The sequence below is a fragment of the Macaca nemestrina genome, chromosome 13, assembly GCF_043159975.1.
Source record: "Macaca nemestrina isolate mMacNem1 chromosome 13, mMacNem.hap1, whole genome shotgun sequence".
Taxonomy (NCBI): Eukaryota; Metazoa; Chordata; class Mammalia; order Primates; family Cercopithecidae; genus Macaca; species Macaca nemestrina.
This window is the reverse complement of record NC_092137.1, coordinates 688,000-714,415: the sequence shown is the minus strand read 5'-3', so window position 1 is coordinate 714,415 and position 26,416 is coordinate 688,000. Positions and strand designations below refer to the sequence as shown.

Genomic DNA, 26,416 nt, shown 5'->3' with positions numbered 1-26,416 from the left:
ACCCAGGAAGAAGAGGGACCAATGGTTCTGAACTTCTGTCTGCTCCGTTTACAGTCTCAGGATAAATAAAGCACAGTAATAGTAAGTGAGCGCACCCTGGAGCAGGATTCCGTGAGCAAGCTCTGGGTGGAGCTTCTTCCTCACACACTGGCTGAGTTCTGTGGGCTGCAAAATGAGGGCTCACGGATTGCTCTTGTTAAGAATATTGAAAGAAGAGCTGGAGAACGGAAATGCTTCCGTTCACCCTGAGTTTCCCGTGGCTGTGAGGGGTTTGACTTCTGCACCACCTGCTCTCTGTGCCCCTCGCCGCTGCTGGATGCTGGTGGCGTTGGCCTGGTGGTCAAGGCAGCCTCCATCAGAACCCGGCTGCCTCCAGCGCACAGCTCAGCCTTGTTTTTCATCTTAAGGAACATTCCATGTTCTTTCTAATCAGCCTCAGCGTCTCTCTGCCCTAATTACATTTCGCTGTTTGCTAGCATTAACTATTATTTATGTAAATGATTACCTTCTAATACTACTTGCAGTACAGAATTTATTTAAATTAAGGACAGAACTCTTCCTTTCTAAATGTCCCTGTTCTTTCATTTCCAGATACAATGAGCCAATTGCTCGTCACAGCCCCAGGGCACCTTTATGTCATTTTCATCAATGTTTTCTAACTGTTCTCAAGGTTTTTCTGCTTATATAATGCAATTAGCATAGAGTTTTATTCTAATTAGAGAAACATCTGAAGAGAAGGGGGAGCTTTAGGAGCTCTGGACAGGGAAGGGATCTGGAACCTTGTTTCAGAACACACTGTCTGTCAGCGTAGAGGCCGAGGCGCACAGGAGTCGTGCTGGCCTGGACGTAACCTCCACAGAGGGCTGCAGATGGACGCAGAGGTCTCTCCACACGGACACAGGCACTCTGGTCAGATCTCGGGAATTTCTTGCCAAATCAATGGCGAGTCTGGCATCTTATGATGGAGGCCGGGTGCCTCAGCACAACAGTCAGCTCACAATCCTTAAACTTCCCACAACGTTTCATCAGCACCACACTCCCGGCTGTGTGCACCGGCTGAGGTCCCAGCCCTTACCCGCCTCAGCTGCTCTTTCCTCACTGCCTGCCTTTGACTGTGTGTCTAGGCCTGGGAACCTTGCCTGACAAATTACAGGGCTCTCCACAAATAGGCAGTCACTTTTATTTTTCTTTTAATAATGCTTTATGCTTACACCCATAATGCAATCATATAAATATGTAAATTATGCAATCATATAAATATGTAAATTACCTTATTAGGGGTGCATTCCTTATTTTTCTCTTATTGTTTTTTTCTCTTTTCCGTATTCAATAACCTTTTTTCTCCTTGCTGCCTCCTCTCCCACTCCCTCCTCCAGATAGAAACCTGGCAGTAGACTTCCATGTATTTTTCTCCATGGTCACATAATAATATGCAAATGCAAGCATAAAATATTTAAATTTACATTTACCTTAACCATTATTAAGAATCCCATTAATACAAATGGGATTCTGTTGTACGTCTCCCAAATCTGTTTTTTTTTTTTAACTCAGCCACAACTTTGAAACCCAAGTCAACTGATATATTTTTAATTAGCTCTTAATAGCTCATGATGTTAAAGCTCTGTCTGCTTAACCCTCCTCCGTGTGAAGTACAATCATCTGTTCAGGTGTTCTTCTACTGATGGGCATTCGCCTGGTCTCCAGACTTCTGCAACTGTGAACATTGTTTGCCATAACTTTCCTTGCACATTTATTCTTTTTTTTTTTTTTTTTTTTTTTTGAGACTGAGTCTGGCTCTGTCGCCCAGGCTGGAGTGCAGTGGCCGGATCTCAGCTCACTGCAAGCTCCGCCTCCCGGGTTTACGCCATTCTCCCGCCTCAGCCTCCGGAGTAGCTGGGACCACAGGCGCCCGCCATCTCGCCCGGCTAGTTTTTTGTATTTTTTAGTAGAGACGGGGTTTCACCGTGTTAGCCAAGATGGTCTCGATCTCCTGACCTTGTGATCCGCCCGTCTCAGCCTCCCAAAGTGCTGGGATTACAGGCTTGAGCCACCGTGCCCGGCTGCACATTTATTCTTACTTGGGCTTTTATTCCACAGAACAGATGCTGGGGACTAAGCTGGCTCACACAAAGGTGTATGCATTTTTAACTTGAATGCATGCTGTCAGATTTCTCTCCAAAGTGCTTTACCAAGCCCAGCAGCCACGGACGAGACGGTGCATCTCTCCCAGAACCCCACGGGTAATAGGAGCCTCTCTCTGTATCATCTTGGCCAGGCTCACACAGTGATGTTTTATTATCGAGTGGCCACCAGCCATCATGTGAGACTTGCAATGTTCCTTGGGAATTGAGATTTGATGTAAGGATTACCCTTTCATGCTGATACCCACTTCACTATTACTGCCTTTATTACTTTTCGACTTCGAAATTTCATGTTTTTAAATGGTCAGTGGATGTTCATGTTTTCTATTCAAGTAACGTTCTATATATATAGTTACTGAATTCGTTGTACTGACTGGGTGTTCAGTTTTTCTGCATCACGACTTAGCTTTATGCACTGGAGCATCCCCATTCTAAAAGTTGTGGTTGAAATTTTCCACTACTATTTTACTGGATTGGATGGGACTGAAATCCATTGGGCTTTTTATGTATTTTGTCCCGTTCTTATTACGGGACGGAGACGCGGGTGCCGGGTACAGCCCAGTCCTGCCCAGGCCGACCTCCCTGTGAGCGCAGGCAGGATGGCTGCCTTCCAGTGGACTACAGAGGCAGTGGGCAGGCTGGGAGCAGAGGCACTGACCGGGCCTCAGGTTGCACCCTTGTATTTGTTTGTTTGTTTGACTGACATCTTTGTATTTGTTGTAGCTTCCCAAACTTTCAGAAGATAATAAGAGCTCTAAACACAGCGCTTCATGAACTGTGACTCAGCACACAGCGTCTGGGTCAGCACGCAGCGTCCGGGTGAGCACACAGCATCCGGGTCAGCACACAGCATCCGGGTCAGCACACAGCGTCCGGGTCAGCACACAGCGTCCGGGTCAGCACACAGCGTCCGGGTCAGCACACAGAACACTCCTGGTATTTCTGCGTCTCAATCTCCCTCCATCGCGGTGCCCTCTTCCCCAACGCAGCGTCGTCCTAATTCCTAACAGAATTCTGTTTTCCTATTTTAAAAAAAATTCTAATTTTCAGGCCAGGTGTGATGGCTCAAGCCTGCAATCCCAGCACTTTGGGAGGCTGAAGTGGGTGGATCACGAGGTCGGGAGTTCGAGACCAGCGTGACCAACATGGTGAAACCCCGTCTCTACTAAAAATACAAAAACAAAAAATTAGTCAGCCGTGGTGGCACGTGCCTATAATCTCAGCTACTCAGGAGGCTGAGGCAGGAGAATCACTTGAACTCGGGAGGCAGAGGCTGCAGTGAACTGGGATCACACCAATGCAGTTCAGCCTGGGCGACAGAGCAAGACTCAGTCTCCAAAAACAAACAAACAAAAATTCTAATTTCCAATATAAATTTTGACCAATTTTTAAAAATGTTCAATTGATGAGTAAAAATTGTGTATATTTACGATGTACAACGTGCTGTGTGGATGAATATGCATTGTGGAATCAGCTTTGACTAATGTTGACATTTCAGTGAAGAGACTCATGTAATATATTTTTCTGTGTCTGGCTTCTTCTGCGCAAATGTTATTTCATAAAATGTATCCTTTTTATTGTATGTAACATTTTGATAATTTTGTTGTTCTATGGTATTTTATTGTAAGCTTATAACACGACTTACTCAACAATTCTACTGTTGACGAGCATTTGAGTTGCTTCCAGTGAAAGGATATGAAATCCTGCTCTGTGTATTTTTCTAAGTAGATGTTGGTGTCAGTCTGCGTTTCTCGTAGGCTATACATAGCAGTGGAATTGGTGGGTTCCAGGGTCTGAGCACTTCCAGCTTCCATGAGAGACGCTAAAACGATTCCCACTGCAAAGGTGCCGGCCCGACAGGCTCAGACCGTTCTCCTCCTCCACATCCTCCCCATCACTCAGTATCACCAGCATTCACTTATTAGCTATGGTGAGTGCATTTGTTGTAGTAACTGTAATAATTATAAAACAAAGATTTTATTTTACATTTCTCTGATGACTGATGAGATCAAATACACTTTCATAAATTAACTTGTTATTTGGTTAACTATTTATGTGTTCATGTGTAGTTTTGGTCTTCTCTTTTTTGAAGTCCCATTCATGACTGTCGCCATTTTCATTTTAGATCAGGGTGTCTGTTCCTCGCTGGCCTGTAGTTCTCCCTGTGATTCCTCGCTGGACTGCAGTTCTCCCTGTGGTTCCTTTCTGGCCTGCAGTTCTTCCTGTGGTTCCTCACTGGCCTACAGTTCTCTCTGTGGTTGACATGTAAACCCTTTGTTGGTTGAATGAATTGTAAACAGCATCTACTATTGTGTGGCTTGCATTTTGGTGCTCTTCATAATGCCTTGTGAGATAAAGATTTTAATTTTAACTTTAACTTGCAAATATTTCCCTTTATTACTTATTTTAAAAAATTAATTGACATTATAATTGTATATATTTATGGCATACAATGTGATGTTTTTACATATGTTTACAATGTGGAATCATTTTCAAAATAATTAGCATACATATCACCTCACATACTTAATCTTTTTATAGTGAGAACACTTAAAATCTACCGTTTACCATAAAAATTGAGATATGATATCAGTGAAATTGAAAGCAGAAAAAGAATAGAGAAAATCAGTGAAACCAAATCTAGTTTTCTGAAAACATTAATATCCATAAGCTCCAAGCCAAGCTAACTAAGAAAAAAAAACAATTGCCACTATCAGAAATGAAAGAGAGTCTATCACTACTGATCCCACGATCATTAAAAGGATAAAGGGATATTATAAATAGCTCTAGGCCCCAACATTTATAATTTATATGAAATGCACCAATTTTTTGAAAGACACTAATAAAACTCACTCAGGGAGAAAGAGACAATCTGAATTGGCTCATAGGAGTTATAATAATTATTATACAGAGAATTAAGTTAATATTAATAATCCTTCAAAAATGAATTATCAGCTGTCATCTGTGAAAGACACTAAAAAATAACAACAAAAAACAAGCGAAATACTGCAAGAACATCTTTGCAATACACATATCTGATAGTTGACTTGTATTAAAAACATACAATGAACGTTGAAAATTCAGTAAGAAAGCAAAGAACACAAGAAATGAGCAAACAATGGATATGAACATCTCACCACAGATGAGGCACAGATGGCAAGTAAGCACGTGGAAAGATGCTCATGGCCACTCGTCACTAGGAGACTGCAAACTGAAACAATGAGGTGCCATGAAACATGTCTCAAAAAAACACAAAGTAAAATTTTTAAAAGCCTGACAAAGCTAAATGCTGAAGAGGAAGCAGAGAAAGAGGAGCTCCGATCCATGGCTGATGGGAAGGCCAAGTGAAGGGGTTTGGCAGCCTCCCACAAAACTAAGCATAGCCTGATTGCAGCACCCAGAAGCCACACTCCCAGCCACTTACACAGTTTATCTGAGAATTGTGTCTGCAAAAAATCCGGTATGCAATGTGTAAGGCAGCTTTCTCCATAACCACCAAAACCTGGAAACAACCAAGCTCCTTCCACAGGTGGATGGACAAACAGACCCTAGTGCATCCCTGCAATGGGAAATTATTCAGCACTAAACAGAAGTGAGTTACTAAGCCTAAGAAAGATATGAAGTAAACTTAAATGCATATTTCCAAGTGAACAAAGCTAACCTCGAAAGGTTGTATACAGTGTTATTCCAATTACATGGCATTATCTTAAAAAGCAAAATTATAATTCCAGTAAAGTGATGAGAATTGTCAGGGGTTTGGGTGGGTGTGTAGTGGAAAGAGATAACTAGGCAAGGCACAGGACATCCTTCAAGCACTAACACTATCTGTACAATACCATAATGCAGCAAAAGCATTTGACAAAATCCAACATTTATCAGTACTCATGATTAAATGGTCTCAGCAAACCACAGTGTATACATAGACTTAGGCATTTGTCAAAACCCATGGAATTTTACAGCACAAAAAGTGAAGCTTTAATATACACAAGCTTTTAAAAAAGTTATTTAGGAAGTTGGAGGATGCCAGGAAGAAATGCCAACTGTAACAAGTGAGTCCAACTGTATTACGAATGCATGAAACACCGTCACTGAGGGGTGAGAAAAGGTGCTGACATCAGTCGCTTTGGAAGGGAGTGGACACTGTAAAACTACAGGCAAAAGGAACTGCACATCAGCACCGTACTCTGGTTGATAAGGTTGTGTCTCTGAGGTTGGGTTAATAATTCTAGTACCACAGTGTATATATATGCCCAATATAGACAGACAGAGTTACATATGGAAACAATTTATTACATGTGTATATACATGGGTTAGTACACACACATTTCATGAGATGGGTACATACATGGGTTGGTACACACACACCTTTCATGAGATGTGTATATGCATGGGTTAGTACACACACATTTCATGAGATGTGTACATACATGGGTTGGTATACACACATTTCATGAGATGTGTATATGCATGGGTTAGTACACACACATTTCATGAGATGTGTACATACATGGGTTGGTACACACACACCTTTCATGAGATGTGTATATGCATGGGTTAGTACACACACATTTCATGAGATGTGTACATACATGGGTTGGTATACACACATTTCATAAGATGTGTATATGCATGGGTTAGTACACACATATTTCATGAGATGTGTACATACATGAGTTGGTACACACACACCTTTCATGAGATGTGTATATACATGGGTTAGCTCACACACTTTTCATGAGAAGTGTACATACATGGGTTAGTACTCACACATTACATGAGATATGCATATACATGAGTTAGTACACAATTAAATGAGTTGTGTACATACATGGGTTGGTACACACACACCTTTCATGAGATGTGTGTATACATGGATTAGTACACACACATTTCATGAGATGTGTGTATATACATGGGTTAGTACACACACCACAGTTTTTCCTCTGGCAGATGATAGAGCCTAAAAGAAAAAATTACCTCAGTGGCAACTGGCACCCCTAGTACCCAGATCTTATTTCCTAAGGCCATTTCCCAGTGGAAGGAACCGGGATTCCTTTGAGAAATAGCTGATTCTAGGACTTGGGTGGAAAATATACAATAAGCCGGGAGGTAAAAAGATGATGAAAACAAACAAACAAATTAAAACAAAACAAACAAATTAAAACAATGTGTCCATGGGGATGTGTGGAAGGAATATAGACACTAACTGAAACACCCCCAGTGACCAAAACTGTAACAATATAATCAACAAAATAAACAAATTAGTATTGGGTTATAACTCAAAGTATAAAACACCATATCCATGATGCCATATTGATATGCATAATCAAAGAAAGAAAAAAAGAAAGAAAGAAATGGGGAGAACAGACAAATTGCTCATGCAGTAGAATTCCAGAAAATGCATGCAGATGCTGTGACTGTGATGAGGGGTGTATAACTTCCCATCCTTCGTGTGTGTGGCTGTATGTAGATGCTGGGACCTCGATGAGGGGTGTGTAACTCCCCATCCTTCATGTGTGTGGCTGTATTTAGATACTGTGGTCTCGATAAGGGGTGTGTAACTCCCCATCCTTCGTGGGTGTGGTTGTATGTAGATGCTGGGACCTCGATGAGGGGTGTGTAACTTCCCATCCTTCATGTGTGTGGGCGTATGCAGATGCTATGATCCTGACGAGGGGTGTGTAAATGCTAGGACCTCAATGAGGGGTGTGTAACTTCCCATCTTTTGTGTATGTGGCTGTATGTAGATACTGTGGTCTCGATGAGGGGTGTGTAACTTCCTATCCTTCATGTGTGTGGCACACAGTAACTTCCTCCACATCATGCAATGTGGAAATGGGGTAAAAAGAATCACTTTGCCCTGGAGAAACCTGGTGACTCTGCCCCAGCCAGGTGCCTGTGGTCAGTTCAATAGTCATCAATCTTGCTGACAGCACAATGTGACCCCTGTTATGATATCATGGAAGTGCCACTTCACCTCTGTAGTCTTCCTCCCAGCAACCCAGAAACTTAGTATCATCATGAATAAAACATAAATTTCAATTGCATGTTTCAATTCAATTTTGTGAGATAGCCTACAAAATATTTGACCACTACTCCTCAAAACTGTCAAGGTTGTCAAGGGAAGTCTGGGAAACCACAATATCTGAGAAGGGCCAGAGGAGACAAAACAACTAAATGTCACGTGATGTCCTGGATGGGACCCTGGAGTGGCAAAGAAGCACAGGTGAGAACTAAGAAAAGTGAATAAATTATGGGCTTCAGTTAATAATAATGAGTCAATATTGGCTCATCCTTGTGATAAGTAAGCCATGCCAATGTAAGACATCAACCACAGAGGAGCTGGGGACAGGCGTGTGGGAACTCAGTAATATCTTCACAAGCTTTCTGCAAATCTAAAGCTGTTCTAAAAACTAAAATCTATTTTTATAAAGATGATATAGATAATTCCCAATTACATTCAGAGATTTTGACACCAGTTTTTTTCAGTAATTGATGGAATAAGTAAATAAAAAATCAGTAAGGATATAAAAGAATAACATAACACTGTTAACCAACTTGACCTAATTTTCATTTATAGAGCACTACACCTAAATGCAAAAGTCATAGACTTCTCAAGTGCAAATGAAACTTTCTTCAAGATAGACCATATTCTGGGCCATAACAAAGGTTCAAGAAATTTAAAGAATTAAAAAACATAAAGAGTATATACTTTGTCTAAAATGGAATGAAATTAGAAATCAATAGCAATGAATACCTAAAATTATTTTAAAATTTGTAATACACTTCAAAATAAAAATGGACAAAGATAAACTCTCAAGAAACTTAGAAATATCTGGAATTTAATGATTATAAAAGCATAGTATATTAAAATATATGAGATTCACCTAAAACAGTATATATTATAAGCAGAGGTTGTAAAATATATATATTATAAGCAGAGTGTTAAAAATCAATTAGCTAAGCTTCTCTTTCAAAAGCAAAAATAGCAAGTTAAAACTAAGATAATTAGAAAAAAGTATATAAAAGAAAAAATTAGTTGAATTAAAAACAAAACAATGTTAACATTTTTTGAAAAGCTTTAAAAACATAATTTTATAAGAAGACTAATTAAGAAAAAAGTGAGACAATACTAATGATCAGTAGCATGAATGACAGATGAGACATCACTACAGATCATACATACATTAACAGGAAAACAAGGAAATATTATAAACTGCATTATAGAAATATATTTGTCAAACTTGAGAAAATAAACGCATTCCTTGAAGAGTGCAGCTTATCAAAATTGACATGAAAGGCTAATCTGAAAGCTTATATTTATTAGAGCTGTTTAATACATAATCAAAAAATCTTCTCCAAATAAAATACCACAGGCATGTAGCCTTACTGGCGAATTATATCAGTCATTCAGGACAGAAATGAGGCCAGGTGTCGTGGCTCATGCCTGTAACTCCAGCACCTTGGGAAGTTAACGTGGGAGGATATCTTGAGTCCAGGAGTTCAAGCCCAGCCTTGGCAATACAGTGAGACCCTGTCTCTACAAAAAAATAGCCAGGCATGGTGGTGCATGTTTGTGGTTCCAGCTACTCAGGAGGCTGAGGTGGGAGGATTGCTTGAGTCTGAGAGGTTGAGGTTGAGGCTACATGATTGCACCACTGCATTCCTGCCTGGGCTACAGAGCAAGGCTGTCTCAGAAAAAAAAAAAAGAAAGAAATAAAAATGATACTTTCAGAATATTAAGAAGGAAGGAATATTTCCCAATTTATTTTATGAGGCCAGAATTATTGTGACACTGCAAAGCTGCAGCAGGAGATTTTGGAAGTGATGATGTCATGTTCCACACCCTGGTTTGGGTAGCTGATTTTTTTTCACACTGGTGAATACTATTGCCAAAACTCAGTAAGTAGTACAATGATGATTTCTGCATTTTTATAATCTTATAAAAATTATACTTCAATACAAATTACATGTGAAGAGACACATCTCATACAAGCTTTGCTTTGTTATTTCCACTTTCACTGTCCTTCAGACCAGCAGCACTCAGTAGGACTCTCACAGTCATTCCCTAACAGGCTGTGTTCCTTCTGGCCCTCCTTCTCTTCCTAGAACACAGAGTTGGTTACATCTCTCATGCTCCTAAACAGCTGCCCCTCTAAAGGCTGCCCATTGCCTTTAGGATAAAACCCAGACTTCTCAGTGGAGGCCCACAGGCCCTGCATTGCTGTAGCTCCCGTGCCCACACCCTGTTCATTCACTCAGACAATTTCTGTGACAGACACAGGAGTGGGGGGTGAGGGTGGCATGTGTGGCTGCTCTCTGGGGACAAAACCGACCTCATGCACAGTGATAGCCATGTGACTGAACCAGGAGAGGGATGTGCAGGGCCCACGTGAGCTACCTCATCCTCCTTCATCTTCTGTCTCTCAACGACTGCTGGTCGTTCCTGGGTCTCACACCCGTGAAGAAGCCTCTCGCCTGCCACTCTCCCTCGAGATGTGCTTCATCCTGGGGGTCCCTTCAAGGCTCACTGAGCCACTCCCTCCCTAGACTGGGTGTTTCTAGGTCGTCCTCTGAGGTGCACTTTAGGGTCTTTTCCTGGAAGCCTTCCCATCTGTCTCTGGTAGACTGAAGGGTGCATCCTCCACCAGGACCCCACAGTTCCCTGGACGCATCTGTATTGTTGTAATTTTTCATTTTTGATGACCACCAGATTACAAGACCCTTCAGGGCAAAAAAAATCTTATTTACCTCGGCAGTATCAGCACTGACACAAGATTGAGTGCATAGTAGGTCCTTGATCCGTGAATGCACAACAGATTTTGACTTTGACGAGTTTCTGTGTCCACCCAGCTAACCAGCTGAGCAGCATGCACTGGCTCTCACTGAGCCTGTGCCTCACCCTGCACTCCATTCCAATGCTGTTTCATGGAGCAGGGCATTGCTTCTCTGGGGCTCTGCTGCATTCAGATCCAACGATAGGCCAGTTTATTCTTCACTTCTATCCCTCTCCTCTTATGATATGAGACACACAATGAATTAAGCTCCATTTATTACAGGTAACTTGGATTTTGGATTTAAAAGAAAGTTAAAAAAAAGATTGCACCAACAACGCACCCTTGACTGGCCAAATGTGCCTGTGATGGCCCCTTTGTTGAAGCTTTGTTGACTGCATGATTAATGAGCTGTTGGTAGAAAATTGCAAGCATATTTTCACTTCTAAGTCATATTTAAACTTCGATTTATTGACTGGTTAAAAAAAAAACAGAAGATGTAATTTTATGTGGCAGACATTGTTAATTTGAGACTGTAGAATCGTAAAACAGAGCTTCAAATTTCTATTTATCAAACATTTAAATTGAAATAATAGCAACCTCACTTATGTCTCTGTTTTCTTAAGGTGGAACCAAATGATCATTTTCAGGCTTTTAACCCATCATCTGTTTTTCCAGCCCAAGCCATCAGCCAAATCAGGTAAGTTAAGGCAGAAATACAAGGGGCTGCCAGCTGGCATCTGGAGGGTCCATGGGTGGGCTGGAGCCCCGGGGTCATCTGCAGAGTCCAGAGTTCCATGCAGTCCATCTTCTCCCAGCACAGGAACCAGAAGCTGGAGCAACAGCTGTGGTGGGATTTCAGGGAGGAGGGAGGACTCCAGCTAGGTGCTTTGGATGTGGAGATGCTGTCTTGATATGCTAATTGGAGACAGATTCAGGCTGAGGCCTCTATTTTCTCACTGCTTGGCTTTCAGGGAGGCTTCAGTGAGACTTCCAGAAAAAGAGCTTTATATGCGTGCCTTGGGCACCAGCAGTGAACGTAGACACTGTCTGGTGGAGCCTGTGGTGCACGGCAGGCACCAGGTCAGTGTTCCCCGAGATGGTCCTGGAAACTGCCCTGCACTTTAGACTACAAGTCACCCGTGTTTATCAGTGATGCTGCATAAATGTCTTTTAACAAAACAACCCTTTCTCTTCTTTTCCATAGGTTTTAACTTCATTGAGACTTACGGCTTCTTGCCAATATTTTTGCCAAAACCCTGTAATCAGTCTCATTTATTTTTATCTTGCTATACCAACTTACAGCTCCCAAAACAAACAAACTGTTCTCTTCTTGGTCTTGGAACTGGTCTTCTAAAAACAGCACGGAGTCACCTGAGTCCTCCTAGATAAGTAGATGACTTTCCCATTGTGATTCATCAAATTCCCCATCAGGCTGCAACCATCTCCTCTCTCCACCCCACTGGCTGAATGACTGGAAACCACCAGAATCTCTCAGACCCCATGGCTCATAAATCCTGAGCCTGGCATCTCTCCTCTCTGTCATGAAGGACTTCACTCCCCCTCACACTTAGCAGATTCCTGGACCCTTCAAAGTCCAACTTGTGAGGCTCAACCTGTTCCCCCAGAAGGGCGGTCCCTGGCACTTCGTGGACATTGGCCCCCACTGTGCTCTAATTGTTTGCGGATGATCTTGTCTCACTGTATAAAGTAAAGCACTGGGCGGCCTCTGGTGTGTCAGAGCAGGTGTGACACTGATGCACAGTCGGGCAGGTTCTCTCCAGAGGTCCCTGAGGATGCCTGACAGCCCAGGTCTACCTTCACCACAGCTGGCATCACAAAACAGCCTCAAATGATGGGGTTTAACATTTCCAAAATGGGTTTAGGTATATATATATTTTCATTTTGAATCAGTTTATTTTTTCTCATTTTAATTTTTAATCTTCATGGACACACAGTAGGGGTATCTATTTAGGGGGTGCATGAGCTATTTTGATACAGACATACGATGTGTAATAATCACATCAGGGTAAATGGAGTGTCCAATGCCTCAGGCATTGATCACTTATTTGTGTTAGGGACATTCCAATTCCACTCTTTTAGTTATTTTTAAATGTGCTACAAAGTATTGCTGATTGTAGTCACCCTGTTGTGCTACCAAGTACTAGGTCTTATTCATTCTATCTACTCTACTTTTGATCCATTAACCATCCCACATTCCCCCAACAACCCACACCCTTCCCAGCCTCTGGTAAGCATCATTCTATTCTCTATCTTCATGGGTTCAAATTGTAGCTTCCACAAATGACTAAGAACATGTAAGGTTGTCACTCTGGGCCTGGCTTTTTTTCACTTAACATCATGACCTCCAGTTCCATCCAGTTGCAAATGGCAGGATCTCCTCCTTTTTTGTGACTAAATAGTACTTCACTGTGTACATGGACCACATTTTCTTTACCCATTCATCTATTAGTGGATGGTTAGGTTGCTTCCAAATCTTGGCTATCGTGAACAGTGCTGCAACAAACATGGGAGTGCAGAGATCTCTTCAATAGATTGATTCACTTTGGGGTATATACCCAGCAGTGGAATTGCTGGATCATATGGTAGCTCTATGTCTAGTTTTTTGAGAAACTTCCAAACTGTTCTCCACAGTGGTTGTACTAATTTACATTCCCACCACTGTAGAAGGGTTCCCTTTCCTCCACATGCTTGCCAATTTTGCTATTGACTGTCTATTAAATAAAACTCATTTTAACTGGAGTGAGATGATGTCTCATTGTAGTTTTGGTTTCCATTTCTCTGAGGATCAATGACATTGAGCACATTTTCATATGCCTGTTTGCCATTTGTATATCTTCTTTTGAGAAATGTCTATTCAGATCTTTTGCACAGTTTTAATTATTTTTGCCCAATTTAATTATTTATTTAAATAACAATCTAATTAAATTATTAGATTTTTTCCTATTGAGTTGTTTGAGCTTCTTAAATATTCTGGATATTAATTCCTTGTCAAATGGATAGTTTGCAAATATTTTCTCCCATTTTGTGGGCTGTCTCTTCACTTCGTTGATTGTTTCCTTTGCTGTGCAGGAGCTTTTTAAGTTGATGTGATCCCATTTGTCCATTTTTGCTTTGGTTGCCTGTGTTTGTGGGGTATGGATAAATAAATCTTTGTCCAGACCAATGTTCTAGAGAGTTTCCCCAGTGTTTTATTTTAGTACTTTCATAGTTTGAGATCTTGGATTTAAGTATTTAATCCATTTTGATTTGATTTTTGTATATGGCAAAAGAGAGGGGTTTGGTTTTTCATTCTTCCACATATGGATATCCAGTTTTCCAAACAACATTTATTAAACAGACTATCATTTCCCCAGTGTATGTTCTTGGCATCCTTGTCAAAATGGGTTTACTGTAGATTGTGAATTTCTGGGCTCTCTATTCTGTTCCATTGGTCTATGTGTCTGTTTTTACGGCAGTATCATGCTGTTTTAGTTATTATAACTCTGTAATATACTTTGAACTCAGATAATGCAATTCCTTCAGTTTTGTCCTTTGTGCCCAAGATAGCTTTGGATACATTTTATGATTTTTTTTTCTATTTCTGAGAAGAATGTCATTGGTATTTAGATAGGGATTGCATCAGATCTGTAGATTGCTTTGGGTAGTATAGATATTTCAACAACATTGATTCTTCTAATCCAAGAACATAAAATATTTTCTCTTTTTTTGTGTATTCCCTTCAATTTCTTGTACCAATGTTTTTCACTTTCATTGTAAAGATCTTTCATTTCTTTGGTTAAGTTTATTTCCAGGTATTTTATTTTATTTGTAGCTATTGTAAATGGGATTACTTTCTTTTTGATATTATTTGCTGTTGGCATATAGAAATGATACTGATTTTTGTATGTTTATTTTTTGTTCTGTGACTTTACTAAGCTTGTTTCTCAGTTCTAACAGTTTTTTGGTGGAGCCTTTAGGATTTTCTTTATCATCTGCAAACAAGAATAAATTGACTTCTTCCTTTCCAGTTGAGGTGCCCTTTGTTTTTTTCCCTTGTCTGATTGCTCTAGCCAGGACTTCCAGGGCTGTGTTGAGTAACAGTGGTGAAAGTGGGTATCCTTGTCGTGTTTGAGATCGTAAAGAAGGCTTCCAGGTTTTCCATGTTCAAGACCAGCTGTGGCTATACCATATGACTTTCGTTGTGCTGAGGTATGTTCATGCCGTCTCCAGTTTTTTGAGGGTTTTTTGTCATGAAGGAGTGTTTAATTTTATCGAATGCTTTCTCAGAATCAGTTGAAATGATCATACGGTTTTTGTCCTTTATTCTATTGATATGATGTATCATGTTGATTGATTTGTGTATGTTAAGCCATCCTTGCATCCCAGGGATAAATCCCACTCAATCATGATGAATGATCTTTTTGATGTGCTGCTGAATTTGGTTAGATACTATTTTGTTGAGCATTTTTACATCAATGTTCATTGGATATACTGGCTTGCATTATTATTATTATTATTATTGCTGTATGTTTGGTTTTTTATCACAGTAATACTGACCTTGTAGAATAAGTTTGGAAGTCAAAACATATTTGTATTTTAACAAGATAACCTTTAGCAAACAATCATGCAAAAAACAAGCAAGCAAACACGAAAAGATTTGCTATGGAAGCCAGTGGCTGAGTAAGTGGAAAGAGGATGCCATGGGACCACCCTGCCCACTGGCCACCTATGCCTCAGCAGTGGATGAGGTGCCTTGTAAAAGCTCTTGCCTGGTGTCTAAAAACAGTACAGTTATTTACTTCTGGCACAGGTCTGCAGAAATACGGAGATTTTTATTTTGCAAAATAAATCATGAATAGGCTCCAAACTGCTGTCACTTTAGAACTGCCTTAATGAAACAATCGGGTGGATTAGACGATTCTTGGCCGGCTCTGGGAGGCTGGGAACAGGAGACCTGGTATCCTAAGGCTGGACTGGACCCACAGTGGCCAACAAATGGCTAAATGGATACACCTTTTAACTTAATTTCTCACAACTAAATGGCCTGCAGAGGCTGCTGATATCATCTACACAGCCCTTCTTCCCTCTGTCTACTCTCCTCACACCACACACATTTTGCCATTAGAATCAAGAAAACTAGAAATGTATGGAGTTTCGTGGTGTCAAAGTGCACAGGAGACAGGGTCTGTGGCACAGAAGGGGGCATAAGCCCATCGTAGACCACGGGCTGCATCCTGTTCTGACTTTACTAAAACTTAACACAAGACGAAAATAAAATGGAGATTTTGTGTCATTATTTTTGGTGCCTAGAAAGATCTATTATGCCATGAATAGCTTTTTCTGTTGCCCTGAATTTATATTTATCTTTTGAAAATAGTCTTTAGGCCAATGCTCCCTACAGGCTAGAAGGAGCTCAATGCTCTAGGACACAGTTAAAATAATGGAAAAACTTTGACATGTGTGTTTTCTAAGTTACTGCGTGGAAAATATAGGATGCTTATGAGACTGTGTTTTCTCTATGTATTTAGTCTTGTAAAAAGCAGCAATATCACACATTGCACATCAGATAACAGATTCTATTTCATTTAAAGCTCAAAACAGCTTTGTGCAGTCAGATCATTATTCCTGCTTTACAGGAGCCAAAGCTGAGCTTCGGATCACCCCCGCTCTGGCGACTTAGTGCTGGCAACACTGGACCCAGAGGCTACATCTTCTGATTCCAATCCCCACTCTTTTCTCAGCACAGGCTTTCTCTAACTATTCCCAAATGAAGCTAAGCACTGGCCTGCTGTTGGGGAGACAGATTCTTCTCTGCATTGCAAATAACATATTATTTGTTTAGGTTACAGCTAAAACACAACTGTTTGGGTGAATTCCTGTTGTTGGAGAAACAGCAGCTTAGATGTGTGCACAAGATGCCAGCTACGTGCACAATGTGGCCACAGGCTTTGAACTAGACCAGGAGGAAAACTGGCCGCTTTGCAGGCAACATCCCAGGCCCCTTTGAAAAAGCCAGGTGACTGTGGGCAGATGCCACCCAAACCCACCAAGTCCAGGGGTGTTCACAAGTCTGTAAGGAAGGAAGGTGCATTTGCCTTGCAGGTGGCACTAAGCATAGGTGAAAGCAGGGGTTTGGAGTTGATTTCAGAGTCAGAGCAGAGGCCAGGGGAGGCTCTGGGCTGGCAGGCTGAGCAGCTGCTGGACGTCAGGAGGAGCTCCTAACGTGGGAGGAGAGCACTGGATATGCTGAAGAGGAAGATGTCGCCCGCTTTGGCAGAGGCACACGTCTTAAGGGTGGGAAAGCTGGGGTGGTGGTAAGATAACACCGTGGTGCTCAGCCCGAATCTGCTCTCAATTATGATGATGTTGTCCGTAGAGCTATTCACAGCATCTGAGTTTCAGAGTCCGTCCAGCAGTCTTCCGCCTCGAAGAACATGATCTTGAGCCAGCTCCTGTTTTCCATTTCTGAAGGAATGAAACTGCATTTGGCCTCCAGTCATGCTGGCCGCCCAGATGCAGCACACGTCTATGAATCATGTAATTGCTCAGCACGCAGGAAACGTGCAGGGGGAGGCTGAGAAAACACAGCGGGGTGGGGGCAGCCTCGGCCTCAGCCCCGAAGGTGGGCAAAACGGAGGCATGTTCCTCTCTCTCTTGCGACTGTGCCATGGACCCGTCAGATGGAAGAAAGTGCAGGACTTACAGCTTCCCTCGCCGTGATTTTTGTTAAGGTCATCGACATAGGTGTTTACAGATTCCATCAGCTACGCTATGGAATACGAAAATTGCGTCAGAACCCAAAGCAAGAAGTGAGTTACAAGCACCAGGGAGATTTGCTTGAGATCAAATTTTCAGCCCAGAGGCTATATTCCTAAACCCCCACGCAACTAATCCCAGTGAATGTGTTTCCTTAAAAAAGCATTTTCCACGCCACATGCTCTGCTCCGGTGACTTACGTAAATATATATGTTATTAGAGATGTGATTCTTATCAGGGTGACTGTAAGGGAAAATTGTCATGTTTTCTTTTTTGGCACTTTCTACTTTCATATTTCTAAAGATTATCTTCCGTATATGCTGGAACTTCTACATGTTGGTAGTTTATGGCATTACCAGGATGGACAGGGACCCGGCCAGCAGCCCCATGCATATCGGCCCTGTATCCTCTCTTCTTGCGAACACCCAGCTTGTTCTCACCCTCTTGAGGCCTCATCGACACCCATAACAGCTCTGAACTAACACTGGGTGCCTCTCCTCTCTCGCTCTTGGGTTTAATCCACTTCTCCATGGCAGCCTTTCACGTATTTGTAAACAACTGTTCCAGCTCTGACCATGGACTCCCCTGCGTTGGCTCCTTAAGTTTCCTTCACTTAAAAGCAACACAAGCTAGTTCCTTCAATAGTCTTCTCAGGACAAGACTCTGAGAGCTTCTATCTTCCTTGTTTCTTAAGTACACTCGACCATATAGAGCGCATCAGGCGAAGCCCCAACAATCAGTACAGAGAATGATGGAAACCAAACCCTGAGCCTGCAAAACTCCTCAGATTTCTCCTTAAAACTTTGCCGTCTCTAAACATCCCTGCAAAGCCTGACCAGAGGTGTCCCATGGAGTGTGGTAACCAGCCAAGGTCACCCATGTCACCGTGGAGCGTGGTGACCAGCCAAGGTCATCCATGTCAGCTGAGGTCATCTGTGTCAGTCTTGATGGTGAAGGAACCTTCTGGAAAGGCAGCCAGGCTGGAGTTGGCAGCTGGCAGCTCCTTTCTCAGGAGCTTCTGTGTCTCCTGCTCACTCTGGGCATTGGTCTCTAGCACCGTTTCGTGAATTAAACAAAGCTTCAAGACTGCAGTTCTAGGTGACGCTCCTCTTCCTCTGCCTCATACTCTTCTTAGGCTTCCTGTGTTACCATGCATGTTTTCTCAAGAACACTTTCTAGTCGGAAGTGCTCAAGCCCCTTCAGTCTCCCTGACATGACACCCATGTTGCTTTGGAGACCACATTGTCTTTGTTCATCAGCAAGAAAGCGAGCACATCTTCAGATACTGCTGAAGCTGTTTCCATGTAATTAAGTAAAGATTAGGATCCAAATTGTGCCCAGACCCAAGGAATAAACATGTGAAAATAGACAGTAAAGTTCTGGGGAGAAAGAGAATGAATACAAGATAACTTTCAAAGCTATTAAAAAGCACTAACAGCTCTGATAGATAAAAGGCTGGTGCTAACATCAGAGCATTCATTCATTCACTCATGTACCCCTCAGCAAATGTCTCCTGTCCACACGTACTGGGCCCAACTGTGAGTGTGAGGAGCGCACAGGGAGTGTGGCCAATGGGAATCTCTGTCCTGGAGCACTTTGCACAGATGAGCAATGAGCCATGTGGATTCTGACGAGGGCAGGTGGTTAAAGCAGGGGCTGCCTCAGTGACCATCTGGGAGGCGACAGGTGCTTGGGTTGACATGGTTGAGAGGGACGTGTGAAACCAATGGGTTCCAGACACACTTTGAAAGCAACTGTCTGAAACTGGAGTCATGGGAAAGTAAAGAAATAAAAGATTGCTCCAAGATTTTAAAAGATGAAGTTGCTATTTAATGGGATTAGAAAGACTGCTGGGGCCAGTTTGATGGGGCAGAAGGTCAGTTTCAGAAATGTTAGCTCTGAGCTTCCCGATGATCATCTAAATTAAGATCTAAATTAAGATGTTCTACGGACGGGAGAGATACGATAGCGACTGTCTCTCAGAAAGGGGATTCATGTTACTGTTTGCCTTAGTTTTTTAAAAATATATTTAACTTTTCCCAAGTGATGGTTTATTAATTGTGTCACCTTAAAACTTATTTTTTGGAGATGTTTTCTCTATTTGACATGCTTAGCTTTCTCTCCTGTAGAGTAGCTCTTTGAAGGACAGGTCCAAAACCTATTAACTGAAGTGTTCACAGCACTTTGGCTCCAAGATGCATTTATGGAATGATAAAAACCAGGGAAGATGAGCCTCTTGGCTGGCGGCGTGTTTATTATTCCTCATGATCCCGGGCGCTCTTTCACACAAACTTCCCCTGGTCCACGTGGACTCATGGGTGCTTCATGTTACCATTCACAGGCCTGGGAAGAAGCGGGTAGCCCGGGACCTCATCTGTCAAAGGCCGGGGCTCTCAGGCAGTGCTGGGGAGGGCGGCCCAGGGAGGGGCAGTGACTGCTCCCACCCCACACCTTTCCTCTGCTTTAAATATGTGGGTTCCCCATATTCCACTGCTTTTACATGTGACAATTGCTTCAACAGTAAGAGGGATCTGCAGAAGGTATTGGAGCAAATCATTATTGTGCAGGAGGGCTCTGGGGCAGAGCTTCTGAAGCAGGAGCCAGCGTCATTCAACCCAGGGGACAAACCCTGTCAGACGTGCAAACACATTTTTAATTAAGATTAGGCCCAAATACGGAATAAAAAAGAGTTTGCTAACACTGGGCCGAGTGAGCGTCTAACACAGATGAACAGTGCCCTTTCCAACCCCAGTGCCGGCTCAGATCAGATGTTCTTACCAAAGCCTTGGGGCTTCCTGGGACAAGTCCCCACCAGCAGGACCCTGCAGCCACCGTCAGGGGGATCCGTGCCGCCACCGTCGGGGGATCCGTGCCGCCACCATCGGGGGATCCGTGCCACCACCATCGGGGGATCCCTGCCGCCACCATCGGGGAACTGTATCACCACCGGCGAGAACACGCTGCCCAAGGTCTCCCTGGTGTTCCCAGACCGTGTCTTCCATTAAGCCTCCCGCGTGGCCCAGCTCCATTCAGACATGGCTGGCAGCACCGTCGGACAGTTCCAGGCACCCCCAGCACTGAGGGGTAGATGCGTGGCTGCCCGGCAGAGACTGAGGCCGAGGAGCCGCCATCCCTCTCTCCACAGTAAACAGCGCCGAGTGTGGGCTGGGAGGGGTCGCGTTTCCCATGTAAGGCAGTCCCCGGCGGCCAGGCCAGGCGCGTGTGAGTGTGACTGTCCACCTCGCCTCCATCCACGTGGGCCCTTCCTCCATACCTGCCTGGACATGGTTCCCAAGGCCATGGTCCTGCCTGGCCCCGTCTCCTTCCACTAGACAACCGCAAATGAACCCTGCTGGCTCCACACACTGGTTCCAGATTTGCTCCCTTGAAACTATTCATCATGTAGTCCCTTTGGTTACAGTTTTCTTTACCATTTTGCGGCTGTCCCCTGGCAGTGCCGAGTGGTGCCAGCTCCTTAATAGCTGCATGAGGCTGTCCACCAAGTGGCTCTGCTTCAACCTGATGCGTGCCTTCTCCAAACCTAATTTGCCGTGTCCTCTTTATAAATTGTACTCTGTGCTACATATTTTAAAAACTCAATGAATGTAACCCTCCAATCATCTGTGTTAAGTAGGGACTACCATTAACTACATTTCATCAATAAAAACCAAAAATATCAGAGAAGCATAAGCTTCACCAGAGACAGACAGGTGTCACAGGGCAGGACCTGCAGCCTTTACCCTGGACTCTCCCTCGCGGACGCAGCACCCTCCCAGCCTGGCCGGACGCTACACACCACGAGCTACCGACTCGTCTTCCTAAGAAGAGATCATCTCAGCTTCCACAGGTCCCCGTGTGCTTTTAGCACATGCATGCTGTATTTCACTCATATGATAACTGAGGGCATGAGTTAAATTCCTAACCAGCCTGCAGGTTCTTTCAGAGCAGCAATGATTTCATTTGCATCCTTAAATCTGTTCACTACTTAGAACAGTAGATCACCTCAGCAGGTCTTCCCCTGGCCAGGGATTTAATGTCAGAGTTTGTCCCTCACAGATACGGTTGATTCTGTTCTGTGCAGAGCTGTTTTAAAGGTAACGTTTGGAAAACACGGGTGTCCTTGTGTTGAGGGGCCATGGCGGTGAGCACTGAGACCTCCCCTACTAGCGGGGGCCTCGTCCGGGAGCTGCCTGAGGCAGGACCCTTGACCAGCCTGAAACACCACAGATAAGGAAAGGAGAGTTCAGACAGATGCATCTGAAATGACTTCCACCAACCATCGTTATCGAAATTCAATGGTCTGTGTACCACTTATGCTAATTAGTAGAGATCTCATCAGAGGGCTTGCGTTTCTATTTTCCACTGATGCTTTTTAATTTGGCACCAGTCTTCAGTGCCTTTTAGCAACAGAAAGAGAGTGCTGGGTGTTTGGGAACTGCCAATTGGAGTCAGTAATGGTCTGGTGACTTTTCTTGCACATTCTGAATGCAACCTTTTCATGACAGGAGATGGCAGGAGTCGGGCCTCCTTGCAAGAGTTGTGTGGATTATACAGAAGCTCTACTGATATTTCTGCTTCCCTGGTCAAGACAGGCAAGGCCAGTACACGAAGACAGTGTGTTCATAAATCAAGAGGGTTCATCTGCGCCCCACAGACAGACTCGGCGTAGATTGTGGCAGATGTGGATTGAGATGGGTGGTATTAAGTCTCATTAGAACCTTACTTGACCCTAGGACATTCCTTAGAACTTTTTTCCATCTCACTTTTATCTTTAAGGTTCTTATTAACGATCATCTATGGGACCACGGGGTCTGGGGCTTGTGGGTCCCAGGGCTAAGCGCTGCCACAGAGAGCAGCCATGGGCAGGTTTCCTCATCTGGAAAATGGGGCATGAGAAGGATGAGGGATGGCAGACGAGACAGACGACAGGAAGGACCAGCATCGCCAGGGACAGAGAAGGACATTTCATATTAATGAGTCCACTTGCTTAGAAAACCTAATGATCATAAGCATGCATGCACCTGATACAAAATAACAAAATACATGAAGCAAAAATAACCAAATTTAAAGGGTAAATGCTTGAATTCACAATTTGACAATTCTAATACCTATGTCCCAGGAATTAATAGAAAAATAACAACAATAAAACGACAAGATAGAAGAGATTACAACTAGAGCACTGGGAGAAAACCGCAAATCCAATATGCTTAAAATTATTAGTGGATAATTTAAGAATTATTTTAAAAAGTAGGACACTAAAGAAAGGTAAATAGGCTGGAAAACCTACAAACCAGCATAGGAAGGAAGTGGAAAAAGGACATGTCAATTGAAAATAAGTCTGGAGAAAGGAAAAGAGAATCAAGGATAAAGCTTTGCAAATCCAAAATCCAAAATCACATGATAGAAGTAAGTTCAAATATATCACTTTTTCCTACCAAACACAGAGGGATTAACTACACATATTAAAATACAAAATTATCAATAGCAAAGCAGCACTTTCAAATTAAGGGCAAGAAAGAATGGAAATGAAACCACTAAGTAAATATTCACAGAAAGCAAGTTACTATAGCAAAATTAATCTTAGTTCAAATACAATTTAAGGAAGAAATAATAAACAACAGAATGAATGCCACACGTGAGCAATAGAACCCAGCAGGTGACACAGGGTTAAGTCCAATGCTGGCCTCACCTCCAGGACACACAGGGAGACTAATGGGAGGACATCGAGAGAGGAAAACTGGGATTGTACTTCTCAAATTAAATGGAAAATACACAAAAATCTTATGAGTATTAAAGGTTTAAAAATCACAACAAATACTGAACATACATTATTTTCTAATACATGGTAATACTTACCAAATGGGACCATACTATGTTGCAAAAGAAATTACAAAAATACTGGAGGTGGGAACGAAAGAATTAATAGAAGTTAAGAACAAAAACCAAACCCCATATATTTTGGGGAAAATGGCACAGTGATTAAATGGTAAATCACTATAAATGTGAAGGGACTCACCTAGAATAGAGATAAGATGCTAGAATTCAATCCACAACAAGTGACAGCCTGGCATTCTGAAGGACGGCACAGGAAAGTGTGCCGTCCCAAGGGAGTACAGAGAAGGACGTCCTCAGGCCCTGGATAGAGAAGGACGTCCCTCAGGTACTGCATGGAGAAAGATGACCCTCAGTCCTGGACGGAGAAGGACGTCCCTCAAGTCCTAGATGGAGAAGGATGAATCCCAGTCCTGGATAGAGAAGGATGAACCCTGAATCATGGATGGAGAAGGATGTCCCCCCATCCCGTATGGAGAAGGACATACCCAAGCCCTGGATGGAGAAGGATGCCCCCCAAGTTCTGGATGGAGACAAATGCCCCTCAGTTTCTGGATGCAGACAAATACCTTTGGTGACCTCAGGGGGAAGAAGGCTCCCTCCCAGCCTTCACATCTGTAGTTGTCCTGACCTGTTACCGTAGAACAAAGAGATTTGGAGGAATAAACATGGGGTTAAACTTTACTCTTAATCCTTTAAACCAACATTTTTTAAATTCTAGATTTCATTTTATAAAAATAAGCCAAATATATGACACAAATACAATATAACAACAGATTAAACCTGTTTTTCTAAATCTGAGCCCTGGCTACAGATTCCATTATTCACTCTACTTTTCTGTATTTCTAAAGCTTTTCAAACTTGAAAATAAAAAAGTTCATTGAAGAAAATGTGACTTTCAAAAATTAGTTTATTCTATGGCTTCCTTTGGAGGGGTTATGATCTACTAAAATTACTAGTGGATATATATTACAAGCTCAGTGGTGAAAACAGACAATAAGAAAATATTCTATTTTGTTAGAAATTAGTGTTGAGTGAATATTAATCAAAAGTTTAAAACCAAAATACATGGACGTAAGAATAGATTATTCCACTTAATTCTCCACTGACTTTAAATCTAATTGCTAAATTTACCCTTTGCCCTTTTCCCCTCCTTCAAATCTCCCAGTAACTCTTCATTTTCCTCTCCTGTCAATATTCTGTTCTCATTTATTTATTTTTTCCTATTTCCTGATTTTTTTGAACAACTCTCAGGGACTCATGTTTTGCTTGTATTAGAATGAGTTCATTACACAAACCCCTTAGGCAACAAGCCCTCACCAAGGAGAGCACCTGGAGACTCCAGACCGCGGAGCCTCTCCTGGTTCTGACTCAGGCTACCTGACAAGTATGTTTGAGTTACAAATTGTTTAATTTTTTTAGATTCCTTACGGAAAAAGAAGGATTTTAATAACCATTTATTTAAAATGCACCTGGGCATTTTACAACTGACATTTCTTGCCGTTTCTGCGCTGTGACCTCGTAACTGCCTCTGAAGAACCTCACTATCCTCATTCTACCCTTGCTCCTCAGGCTCCAAAGGGCAAAGTCAGAAATCTGTGGATATAAAACACGGAAACATTCAGTCTCTGAAGGAAAAGCCTATAAACCAAAGACGGGAACGGGGACAGAACGTCACGCTACTGCCTGGGGGCATTTTGCTTTGTTTTTCATACCTTACCATGGATGGAACATCTAAGCCCAACGCAATGACTTGTCTCCTAGGGAAGCCCTGTGAGATTCCTTTCCTTACAGTCCCGACTTTCCCTTTTCAGGTGAGAGGAGGCTCTTCTAGGTCAAGGGTTAAGTAACTTCTGCAAGTTTACTCGGCCAGTGAAGGGAAGGGCAGGGTGGGAGTCAGACGGAAACTTCTAGAACGTGAACCCCATGCTGCAGGTGCCTGCCGTGCGCTCATCCTTCACTGGGGTTTATGCATCTGAAATTATGACATGGGAAACGTCCACACCACGCATGTAACACGTATGCTTTCCGTGCCCTCCAATGTGATAAGAGATGGGGGAGTTTTTCTGGTTTTACTGATTTAACACGGCAAAGGCCTTTCACCGGTAATGGAAGGAAATGTCCCTCACCAGTGCAGCCGGGAAGCTGAGGACAGTGGGGGCGGCGACGATGACCCAGGAGAAGGGAACGCACAGGAGGGGAGACATCAGCCCAGGTACCCTGCGATTGAATTTGCATTTTATGGGGAGCCTCACAGGAAGCTGGGGAATGTGAGACCGGACTCCGTCTTCAGGAGGCCACTGGGTGTTCGTGGTACCCGTGTGAAGAGCGGACGGAGGGGCGGGACGGGGAGAAGCTGTTTCCGCCAGGAGGAGGGCGCTTCCGGCGGGAGACGGAGCGTCCTGGAAGACGAGAGGCGGGCCCAGCCGATTGGACCAGGAGGCTGGAGACCCACGAGACGAGGCTCCGAGTGACTGGAGTTAGGCAGAGGAGGCATCGGATCAGGGTTTTGCACAAGGGGGTGGCTAAACTGCTGTCTGTCGAGGGTGTATTGGACCTCACCTTCCTGCTGTGTCTGTACGCTTTGTATGGCCCGGCCACCAAGCCTGGGAGAATGGACTCCACCAGGGCGGTGAAGCTCTCAGACGTTTCCGCAGAGAGCGGCGCCTGGAGCCGACTAACCTCCTGCAGGAAACCGCAGAGGCGTCCGGGGCTCCGTGTCCTCAGACGGTGACCGAGAGGATGCCAAAGGGCCATTTTCTCAGAACGCAACCAAGAGCTGCAGTGGGTTCTACGTCCTCCCACGTGACTAGGAAGAAACTGAGGCCTTTATGTCTTCAGACGGGGTCCAGGAAGGACGCCAGGGCTCCATCCCAGGGCAGCCGGGTTCGTGTTCCTCCTGAACGCTAG

General features: G+C 43.2%; 3 long non-coding RNA genes across 4 annotated transcripts; 2 read left to right on the top strand and 1 right to left on the bottom strand.

The window, feature by feature from the left end:
* The first annotated feature begins 2,796 nt into the window (after positions 1 to 2,796).
* LOC112429453 (uncharacterized) lies at positions 2,797 to 4,393 on the top strand. Its single transcript, XR_011611354.1, has 3 exons — positions 2,797 to 3,077; positions 3,192 to 4,071; positions 4,267 to 4,393. It is a non-coding gene; the product is annotated as an uncharacterized lncRNA (long non-coding RNA).
* Positions 4,357 to 25,742, bottom strand: LOC105497547 (uncharacterized). 2 transcript variants are annotated; one of them, XR_011611352.1, is made up of 4 exons: positions 25,636 to 25,742; positions 24,076 to 24,137; positions 23,691 to 23,919; positions 4,357 to 4,485 (listed from the first exon to the last, which is right to left on the bottom strand). It is a non-coding gene; the product is annotated as an uncharacterized lncRNA (long non-coding RNA). The 2 variants fall into 2 exon arrangements; XR_011611353.1 differs by lacking the exon at positions 25,636 to 25,742 and adding an exon at positions 25,227 to 25,523.
* On the top strand, positions 8,113 to 13,672 carry LOC105497548 (uncharacterized). Its single transcript, XR_011612182.1, has 3 exons — positions 8,113 to 8,367; positions 11,542 to 11,615; positions 12,123 to 13,672. It is a non-coding gene; the product is annotated as an uncharacterized lncRNA (long non-coding RNA).
* Positions 25,743 to 26,416: the final 674 nt, after the last annotated feature.